Genomic DNA, 12,037 nt, shown 5'->3' with positions numbered 1-12,037 from the left:
CAACGAGTTCTTCGGTCATTTTGAAATGGTCGCGTCAACGATGAAATGGCCAGAAGTTAAATAGTCTGTGTTATTGCAGAGTTTCCTTATTGGAAAAGGATGAAGTGAGTATCTTGCCTTGTGTCAGGACCAGAGGAAGGAGTATGAAAAAGTTAAGAGGAGTGTGCTGCAAGTGTATCAGATGACCCCTGAATATTATAATAAAAGATTCTGAAATATACGGAAGGACGAGAAAATTACTTTTTTGGATTATGCTTATAGGATACGACAATGTTTTAAGAGATGGTTAAAGGCTACCAAAGTGAGAGATGGCTAATTCAGAAGAACTGGTAGTGCTGGAACAATATTTACGAGGAATTCCTGAACATATTCGAACATACTTAAGAGAGAGAGAGGTGAAAAAACTTGATAGAGTCGCATCGCTGAGTGAAGATTATTATCAGTCATAAAACCCCTTCGGATTTGAAGTTTCAATCGTCGTTCCGACCAAGTGTCAAATATTCACCGAAACATGGAAACCCGTTCACTAATAGCTATGGGAACCACTGGTACTATTTTAAAGCAGAATGTACAGAGTGTGAAGGTACCACAACAACAATCGTTGAATCGTCCTCTTTCAGGTGTTATGAAAGAGGGGCAGAAGATTGATATCATCTGTTAAAAGAGAAGTAAAAAAGGACATATCAGTAAGGATTGTTGGTCGAACCAACCAAAAGCAGTTGCTCAAGTGGTTAAGGGTGATTCAACTACACTGGATACAAAGATGAAGAATCAAACGGGAAAGGTCGACGAGAAAAAAAAAACCAGCTAACATTTACACGATGAACAAGACGACATCAAACAGTGTGGATGCCTTTAAACTGTATATTTATGAAAGTATGCTAGCCGCTTTGGATAGGAGCGAGCAGATCCCAGTCAGGATTTTGGGCGACACGTGATGTAATAATAGAGTGGTGACAAGATGCGCACACCTGTTGGTAGAACAGTCTCTCACAGGATATTCTGTCATTTTGAAGGGAATAGGAGGAGAGGAAGTTACTCCTATTTACGTTTGATACCGTAATAGGTGTTGGTGACAGGTCATTTTGATTTTGCGGTAAAGGAATCATTGGCTGTCGAAGAACTAGAAGTCCTATGTGGAAATGAGGTTGGTAAAGCGCCGTTTGTGCCTTGTGAGATTGTAACATGAGAAACCACTGAAGTATAGTCCTTAGACTGAACTCGAGAAGGACTACACATATGTTTCCTAGTTGTGGGACAACTACGAGTATGACGAAGGAATTGGCTGCAGAAGAAGACAGAGAAACCATCGGAACGATGAACTTAGAGAAGATTTGTTTACAGAAGAAAAGGTTTCCCATGACAGTAAGCAAAAGGAGAGCTCCTGAGAGAGCCCGGAAAAAGCGGAATGACAGACAAATGAACAGGAAAACAAGTAAGTAATGGACCTGGAAGAAGTAGAAAAATAGAAAAATAATCATTAGAAGTAGGGGAAGTGAATAGGAAAAGGCTCATAGGATTGCAACGGAAGGATACGACGTTAACGGAATTAATGTACCGTGTGGTGGATGAGACTGAGGTTCAGCAGTCCCCCACATGTTATTACCTCAAGGGCGGATTGCTTATGAGGAAGCATAGATGCGCCGATATCCCTGGGAATGCCAAAAGGGGTATATACCGTAAAATATTATTTTGATCACCAATAATTATTTCAGTGCTTTACTCATATCCCCTGACTAAGAACCGAAGTAAGAGGTTGCTTTTAGAATAGTTCCCGTAAAAAGTAAAGTTATCACCCAAGTTTTGTTTTGAGTGTAACATAATGAGACTATTAGATATTCAGTGTTCAAATATATTACCGTCTGTGAGTTGCTTATTATTCTTAGAGCATGGGGGGTTTTTCTCAGATTATGTGCAGGTGATTGGGAGCTAAGAAATTTACGTAATTTGCTATTCGTAATAATGTGTATGTATATATATATATATATATATATATATATATATATATATATATATATATATATATATATATGTATATATATATATATATATATATATATATATATATATATATATATATATATATATATATATATATATATATATATATATATATATATATATATATATATGTACATATATTACGGATTTTGAGCGAAGCGAAAAATCTATTTTTGGGTGAGGTAGCCATGTCGTCCTGATGGAAGTTCCTAATAGGTAGCTTTCTAGGGTATATTTGACTACAGTGATATTCCCAGAGAATTTTACCTTAAGGTATCCAGAATTCTAACTCCTGGAGCGAATATCCCAAAATAATCTCACAGGGATATCGCATAATATCAGAGGACGTATTCTTGACACGTCACCTAGCTATCTTCACCCCGAACAGTATTAACGCTTCGAGGGGTTACAGGGACAAGAATCTGAAACGAGAATGAAAAGAAAGCCGCTCATAAGGCATCTCTCCTATTCTGTTTCCAGTGTGTATCTGATGAAGGCGGAAGCGCCGTTTTTATTCCTTGTAGCGATGTATGAGGTGTTACAGATACTGTATTATAGGGAGGGGCCAATAAGCCCTTTTACAATAAAAGGAAGGGTGGGTCCATCAGGACGACATGGCTACCTCGTTTTTGGGTTTTTTTTGGGCTCAGGCCATGTCATCCTGATGAAAGTTTACCAGAGCATTACTGTAGCTGTGGATTCTCAATCAGTGCCGTACTCTCGAGAAAGTATTTTCCTGGTCCTTCTAGACCTAGAGACCTATGATGTTACCGTCATACATCATTTCATCTAAGCATGAACTATGTTAGTGCTTCCTGCCCCCTACAAGGAAGAGTCATACTAGATTCTGGAAAAAGTCTCGAGGAGTACATAATAATTATGGATGACAAAATGACAAGCTTGTATAGTGGTCTCGCCCTATAAAATATAAAGCAAAGTTTGTATAAGAGTCACCAATGTCAGTATGAATTTGTGACACCTTCCCTAATGTGACTACTCTTATAAACTATTGGATAATGGTTGTATCCGCATAGGAACAAATTTTGCCTCTTTGCCACTATCCCGTTCGGGTACCACGTCAACTCTTCCAAGGAAGGGTTAGAGTGAGTGGACTTTTACTTGAATCAGGGAACAGTCTTAAAAGACATACCATGATAAAAATATCCATATTTTAATCTTAATGCTCAGTACATTTCTAATAAAATGAGTGTGGACGAATAAGATGCAGGGTTCACTATGAACTAGTTTATTAAAATTTAATAAACGTACATATCAGATCAACATATATAAAATTTATAAAACGTGGATGATATGCGTCAAAGCATAAAGAAAAACAGTCAACAGAAAATATTGTTTCGTCTACTAGGAAACAGATTTGCCACTTCAATTGAATTATCAATAATAATGATATAGTCTGTATACTGTTAATTTACACTAGCGTAAAAAACCCCTGGCACAAGTGTCCGTATAATGCTATAGTTCACCGACGATAATGGAACAGTTCGTAAGGACACTTTCGTGGCCTATCGCTCAGTGCGTATTAACATACAGTGACTACACACGCACCCTCTTAATTAATCGTCCCAAATTAATTACACTGTTCCTCGCAGATTTAAAACAGAAGGTTAAAGAATTCTACCTGCTGCTACCACAGAATTCTTAAGTTGCTCCACTAGCTTCGCATAGTGCGTAAAGAACACCTTGGATGACTACCAGCCGGTGCACAAACAAGGATGTTCAAAGTCCATATAATTAAAGAAATTTTATGGAAGAGGCAACTTTCCTCGGATCATGACTAACGGGTGTACTGTCTGGATCCGTTCTGCGAATAACAAGGGTGAGTTTTGCCCTAGGTTATAGAAAACTTTGAACCTAGGGTTTCTCTTCTGAACAGCTGTCCTCCCATAAAGTCTGAAGTTCTATGAAGATAGACCTTAGGCACTCCACTGGACATAGAGATGCATCTTCCTTCAGAGGGCAGATTCTCTAGGGACCCCACCTGTAGGTGGGTAGCTTGTTCTTGGTAAGAAACGTTGGGTCTGGAAATAGATTAAGTTCTCCCTTCAAGAGCTGGACGTGGCCTTCCTCTCTAGAGAGAGCCACTATTTCACTAACTCTGGCCCCCAAAGCGAGTGCAAGCAGAAATATGACTTAAAATTCAAAGCCTTCCAAGCGCATTCCTCATTGTTCATTATCTATACACAATGAAGAATCTTATCTACTGACCAAGCAAAGGGTTCTTGGAGGCGGTGAAGGGCTAAGCCTAGCATGGGCCTTTGTAGTTCATTAAGAACGTCGTTAGAAAAGTCGACCTGTAAGGCATATGGTATCTGTCTTGTCAAGGCAGACTTGAACAAAAGAATTGTGTTGGCTGCTAAACCTTGCCCATGAAGGTGAATGAAGTATGATAAATAGGAATCTGTCTAGATTTCTTTTGGTTTCTTCGCTTTGACAAGGGATGTCTGTTTCTTCCCTGAAGCCTCATAATGTCTTCTGGTTTCCTCCAAAAGTCTGAATTGACTTTTAACACCGAATCTTTTCTCATCGTTAAGGAGAGAAAATCGTGAGATGTAGGTTCCGTGTTTTCTGTGATGAAGCGAAGACAGTCGACTTCTGTACTCGCTGAGACAGGGATGGATCCGGTAGCGGTACGAATTTTAGTCGTAGTTCCAATGCCAGAGGGAACCACATGCTATTTGGCCACTTGTGGGCCACTATTGCTGCTTTCCCTTTGAAGGATCTCAGCTTATCGAGGACCTTCAAAAGGAGATTGTGCGGAGGGAACCGATAAATACTGGACCATCTGTTCCAGTCTAGGGACATAGCGTCCACTGCCTCCGCTAGCGGATCCTCATATGGGGACACGTAACGATCTATTTTCTTGTTGTCTTTCGTCGCAAAGAGGTCTATCTGCAGCTCTGGGACTTGACTCGAGATGAAGGAGAACGATCCTGCGTCAAGGGACCATTCTGACTCTATAGGTATAAACCTGGATAGAGTGTCCGCTGTCACATTGCAGAACCCTTGAATGTGAACTGCTGACAGGTGCCATTTCTTCCTTTCTACCAAACAGAATATGGCCAACATCACTTGGTTGATTTGAGGTGACCTCGACCCTTGTCAATTCAGGCATCTCACTACCACCTCGCTGTCTAGAACCAGTCTTATGTGGGTCGAGTGGCGAGGAGAAACTTTATTTAGTGTCAGAAGTATTGTCATGGCTTCTAGAAAGTTGATGTGAAATGACTTGAAAAGATTGGACCAAGCTCCTTGGACTCTCATCTGATGAGAGTGACCTCCCCAGCCTTCCTTTGAAGCGTCTGTGTGGATAGTTACTGACGGGGGAGGAGGTTGAAGAAGTATTGATTTCTTCAATTGTTTGGCATTGGACCACGGCTTGAGAAGCGTTCGCAGTCGAGTCGGTAGTGGTCTTATTAGACCTCTTCGCGCGTTTGATGCGTATTTTCTCCAGACTCCTGTTGCATCTTTAAGCTGTGCTCTTAGCACTGGATCTGTTATCGAAGCAAACTGTAGAGAGCCCAGCATTCTCTCCTGTTCGCGTCTTGATATCCGTTTGGATTTCAATAGTCTCTTGACAGATCCTGCTATATCTTTCCTCTTCTTACCAGGAATGAAAAGTCGATGTGACTCCAAATTCCAGTGGATTCCCAACCACTGAAATTTTTGAGCTGGAGAAAGTCGAGACTTTTTGATGTTGACCTTGAATCCCAGATGTTCCAGGAACTGGATCACTATCTTAGAATCTTGCATGCATTCTGTCCTGGATGCTGCCCACACCAGCCAGTCGTCCAAGTAGGCTACCTCCTTGGGGCTATGTTTAGCCCGAAAGGCATGGTTCTGAAGGCGTAAAGTTTTCTATGCAACTTGAAGCCTAGGTAGGAGGAGAGGTGACGATTAGTTGGAACATGCCAATAAGCGTCAGACAAATCTATAGAGACAGTATATGCCCTTCTGGGCAGTAGGGTCCTTATGTGTTGAAGCGTGAGCATTCTGAACTTCTAGTTCACTATGAACTTGTTGAGTGGCGACAAGTCTAGAATGACTCTGAGTTTTTCTAAGTCTTTCTTTGGAACACAAAACAGCCTTCCTTGGAATTTTATGGATTTAACTTTCCGGATTACTCTATTGTCTAAGAGTTCTCGGACATATTCTTCCAGAATGGGGGATGAGTGTTGGAAGAATTGAGGGAATTGAGGTGGAGGACTGCTCCAGCTCCAACCTAGTCCATTTTTAATTAGGCTGTGGGCCCAGGGATCGAAGGTCCAGCGATCCCTAAATAACTGTAGTCTCCCTCCTACTGGAAGTATCTTACTTCTGCTGTTGTGGACCTGAGGCCTTGCCTCCTTGACCGCGTCCTCCCTTGTATCCCCTTCCTCTTGAAGGGCGTCTAGAAGAACCTCTGGCTGTTCCTCTAGCTCTCGAACGAAAGGAAGAAGTCTGCCTTTCGAAGGCTGGGTTAAAAACTGGCGACTGTGTCGCCACTTGTTGAGGTACCAGCTGGTACGTGGTTGGAGGTTGTGCCACTATCTGAGGCACCGCAGTCACAGGAAGTTGTTGTTGAAGTTGCTGTCGGTAGGGTTTAGCCGGTCGAGAGGATGGCCTAGGCCTTTTTGTCTTCCTCTTGGGTTAGGGACCCTCATCCGGAGAAGACTTTCTCTCAAGATCTAAGCCCCACTTTTTGAGAAGGTTCCTATTCTCTGTGGCGGCCATGTCTACTACCTCTTTAACCACTTCATTGGGAAAGAGGTCTTTACCCCAAATACGAGAGGAGATCAGTTTCCTCGGTTCGTGCCTCACCGCAGCCGAGGCGAACACGAACTCTCTACAGGCTCTCCTAACTTTAATAAAGCTATAGAGATCCTTCGTAACTGTGGCCAGATGGGTTTTGGCCACAACCATGAACATGTCCTGATTCTTGGAGTGTCTTGCCATCGTTTCTAGTGTCTTTTGCAACGACATCAATGCCGCAAGTCTTTCCTTTGTCTCTTGCTCTCTACGCAAGAGAACCTCCGACAGTTTTGGAAGTGCCTCACCGAACTGGCGTTCAGCAATATCAGCTTCCAGCTTCCCGACTGAGAAGGTAAGATGTGCGTCCTTCCAGTCTTCTTGGTCCAAGGGCAAGGTCAGAGATAACAGCTTGCACTCCTCCAAGGAGGGGCATGGTTTCCCTGCCTCCACCGCCTTTAAGGCTGCCTTATATCCCTTTTCCAAGAAAGGAAAGGCTCTGGTAGGAGAGGCCACAAATGAGGGAAGCTTCTTACTCAAGGTGGGCACCTTTGAGTTAGTGAAGCCCCTCTCTTTCATCGAGCTCGCTAGTAACGTCTGAGCTTTACTATGGTCAAAAACTATGACCTCCTTCGGTTCCGTCTCCTCCTTTGAGGCTGGCTCCTTCCTAAGACGGACATAGCAGTCCGGATAAGAATCTTTGTTGGGTCAAAATTCCACTTCTTCCAGGGGAATTGCTCCCAACTTTTCTGAGATCATGATCTTCCCGGTTGTCATTGGCATGTGTTCGGCATACCTCCAAGGATTGGTATCCGAGCACAAAGGAAGATCCTTCACGCTGAGCCGCTTCTGGGGCCCGCGTGATGCTGCAAGTCTACGTATCTCCAGTTTCATTGCAGCTTCCTTTTCATCATTCTTCCTTTGAATTTGTTGGATCATCTCAACAATGGAAGAAAGAGTCCCTCCCAGTTCATCTGGGATAGCAGACGATGTAGAAGGAACAGGTTCTGGGTCCGGAACCGATGTAACCGACACTTCGTCGATTTCTTCCTCTTCTACTTGAGGAGCCTGGAACAGCTCCTCCTCCTGACCTTCACCTAGAAGGTCCTTCTCAGTAGAATCCGACACCTCCGACATCCTATCGTCCAATTGGATGTCTTGAAGGGCGGCCGAGACTTCAGAATCTACCAGATTCTGGGCAGTTGGTATCTCCACCTGAGGCTGGGGGATGATTGCATCAGCCGATGCTTTAGAGAGAAGGTAGGCCCTTATCTTCTCATTTGGAAGGTAGGGGCCTGAGGTGATTTTCTGAAAACCCCTCACCCAGGAACGTAACATTTCCCTGGCAGCATCTCTTGACTCCGTTGACTTAGGGTCGCCAAAAGCCTCGGTAATCATGTTAGAACAAACTGTACAAACCTGAGGGTCCCAATACCGGAGATCACCTCTGGCGGCTGAGCATGCTGCGTGCCTCCTGCAATGTTGATGTCCACAGAAGTTCTTACTGTGGACATTACAGAACACACTCCCATACTTCGGATGGTCCTCCTGTAAAGAGAAGAAAAATCCATGAGTATCAAGTGAAGGCTTTCACTTATATTGAAACATTTAGCTTATATAGAAAAGCTATAAAAGAAAGAAGGAAAGACACATACTTGTATTTCCTGTCCAGTCAATTGCTGAAACCTCCCGAGATATTAAAACTAAGGTTAATTTTATTCTAGAATACCTTATGTAATTTCCTAAACGGAAATTTAAGGTGTAGTTCACACCTTGAGATAAAGTTTTAATATACGGGATAGAAAGAATACAGAAAGAACTTACTTTCTATATATTGTACGGTCTCAACAAAAGGCTGTACAAGATAACATTAAGTATGAAGAAGAACTTTAGTGTTATCACAAACTCTGTACAGGAGTTTCTACTAATGCAGTGTGTACTACACTACAAATATAGCAACTACTGTACATCGCATGCTGTTGTGCCGGCCGGCATCTACCACTGTATAGGTCAAAGATATACTATCTTTAACTAATAGGCGGCAGCCCACTGATTCGCGACTGTGTGCCGGTCGGTAATCATTGCCAGCCGACAGCTGAAAACACTAATACCTGGCTGCCGGCTGCTAATTGTAGTGGCCAGCAGAATCGGGCTGTGTTTCCACTGCCCGCCGGCAGTAGCCAAGAACCAGAGAACCTCCACCTGCCCGGCTGTCGGCTGTTAAGCTTTGATAAGGCTAACTACGTACTGCTACGTTATGTTACGTTTTGTTGCGTTTACCCCGTTTTACTACGGTCTACTAAGTTTTTGATCTGAGCCTGGACTGCCGGGGCAAATTTTTTGACAGTTTAAAATTTTGAGCCGGCATCAACGGCAGTCAGGGACTGTACCGTTTGCCAATCCCGTTCCACAGAGTTGTATAACGTTTTTTCGCGTCCATCCCGTTTTGTTCACGGCGGCCCGAAACGGGGTTGCCGGGACCGCCGGGAACATAGTGAAACCCTAGCATTAGAGGCGTCCAAATATCGAAGATAATTTCTATTCGGATAAAATGTCCTGCAGATAGGTTTCAGGATAATAGCAGAAATACAACTTTTCTCCATGTATTATTTGCTGTCGACACGTGTTTCGCATAACTTTGTGACCCTTCTTCAGGACTACATTGAGTTTTGGAATTACACTTTAATGCATAGGTTATGGTGGTGAAAATTTGACACAAAATTATTTGGATATTCGGAAAAACATTCAACAAAAATTTATGAATGGAAACTTTAGATTCTTTAAAATATAAATAAGAAAATTTAGGATCATTTCAAAATACATGAATGATTTTTTGAAAGGCTTTAGGAATTTCATGAAGATCCTAATTCCATTTTTTACAGCCAGACCGACGGTGGTTGTTCAGGAATATCATCTCTTATTCAAAGCAGACCAAATTGTGAAGATTACTCTCTCCCGCAGAGATTTGGTATGCAAGCTGCATTGATCTCCAACTCAATTCCATTGGTGCCTTTTATCTGCGATGAAAAAATTTCTTGCCTCCTATACATACCGTTTTTCTTCTTTCTCCTTTGCAGCTCAAGCTTCCAAGGTTGCAAAGGGATTGATGCAGAGCTTTCAAAACTGATCTTATTTGTGTAACGCATCCTAGGACGTGAAGCTTACTCGCTCCCTCAGAAGTTCCATATTTAAAGACTAATTTGATCCCTAAGTCCAATTCATCTGGATCCGTATCACTCCAGAACAGCTTGAAGTCTCTTGGCTCCATCATTCTCTCCTCGGTGAAGCATCCTCTGCGCTTCCATCCAGGCTGTCCATGCCTTGCCACTTCTAAATACGGCCCTTTGGCATGTTACTCTACGTTTACAATGAATAAACAATGTCTTGGCTGCGTCCCAAAATCGAAGATAGTTTCTATTCCGACAGAATATCCTACATATAGTTTTCAGGATAACAGCAAAAATACAACTTTTCTCGATTTATTGTTTAGTATAGACACCTGGGGCCTTTTTGATTTGATTACCGCAAAAATTATAAAAACAAAATACACTATTCTGATGTAGTTTTTTTGGGCTCTTTCCGAAAATATAACTGACATTCTAACTGTAATTATATGCACATGATTTCTCTCTCTCTCTCTCTCTCTCTCTCTCTGTCTCTCTCTCTCTCTCTCTGACTTACATTGTAACTGAAATAACATAAGTATCATTCTCTCTCTCTCTCTCTCTCTCTCTCTCTCTCTCCGACTGAGATTCTAAATGTAATTACATGAGTATTATTCTCTCTCTCTCTCTCTCTCTCTCTCTCTGACTGACATTTCTAACTGAAATTAGGAGTGTTATTCTCTCTCTCTCTCTCTCTCTCTCTCTCTCTGACGCACATTTCTAACTAAAATTACACGAGTATTATATTCTCTCTCTCTCTCTCTCTCTCTCTCTCTCTCTCTCTGACACACATTTCTAACTAAAATTACACGAGTATTATATTCTCTCTCTCTCTCTCTCTCTCTCTCTCTCTCTCTTTGACTGACATTCTAACTAAAATTACATGAGTATTAATTCTCTCTCTCTCTCTCTCTCTCTCTCTCTCTCTCTGACAGACATTTCTAACTATAATTACACGAATATCAATCTCTCTCTCTCTCTCTCTCTCTCTCTGACTGACATTCTAACTTTAATTACATGAAATTTACTCTCTCTCTCTCTCTCTCTCTCTCTCTCTCTCTTTTTGGACTGACATTCTAACTAAAATTACATGAGTATCAATTCTCTCTCTCTCTCTCTCTCTCTCTCTCTCTCTCTGACTGACATTCTCACTAAATTTACATGAGTATTAATTCTCTCTCTCTCTCTCTCTCTCTCTCTCTCTCTCTCTGACTGACATTCTAACAGTGATTACATGAGTATTATTCTCTCTCCCTCTCTCTCTCTCTCCCTCTCTCTCTCTCTCTCTCTCTCTCTATCTCTCTCTCTTTGACTGACATTCTAACTAAAATTACATGAGTATTAATTTTCTCTCTCTCTCTCTCTCTCTCTCTCTCTCTCTGACTAACATTCTAACTTTAATTACATGAGAATTACTCTCTCTCTCTCTCTCTCTGACTAACATTCTAACTTTAATTACATGTGAATTACTCTCTCTCTCTCTCTCTCTCTCTCTCTCTCTCTCTCTCTGACTGATATTCTAACTAAAATTACATGAGTATTAATTATCTCTCTCTCTCTCTCTCTCTCTCTCTCTCTCTGACTGACATTCTCACTAAAATTACTTGAGTATTAATTCTCTCTCTCTCTCTCTCTCTCTCTCTCTGACTGACCACTGTAACTAAAATTACATGAGTATTATTCTCTCTCTCTCTCTCTCTCTCTCTCTCTCTCTCTCTGACTAACACTAACTAAGATTACATGAGTATTATTCTTTCGCTCTCTCTCTCTCTCTCTCTCTCTCTCTCGCTCTCTGAGTTGTGTTTGTGTGCCGGTGAAGTGAACACTTGTGCGTCCCTAAAAATATCCTGATTTAACGCGGATAACAAAAAGGATATCGAGTGATATATAGCTACAAGTTTTCGTGAATAGTCGGTGATTAGTTTGAGGGCAGAAAAGTGAGATAAATCGTCGGCATAGGATAGTTATCTTGTGAATTAATAAAAATCTGATCAAGATAGCATTGTATAACACAGGCAAACTCGTGGAGAGATATCGCTGGAGTCAGCAAAGGCAAATTTCATGAGTTGGCGAAACAGGAGCTCGACCGATTGACGACAGATGTCACTAACAACTCCAACCAGTGT

The sequence above is a fragment of the Palaemon carinicauda genome, chromosome 8 (genome assembly GCF_036898095.1).
Source record: "Palaemon carinicauda isolate YSFRI2023 chromosome 8, ASM3689809v2, whole genome shotgun sequence".
NCBI classification, from domain to species: Eukaryota; Metazoa; Arthropoda; class Malacostraca; order Decapoda; family Palaemonidae; genus Palaemon; species Palaemon carinicauda.
Note: the sequence above shows the minus strand (reverse complement) of the source record.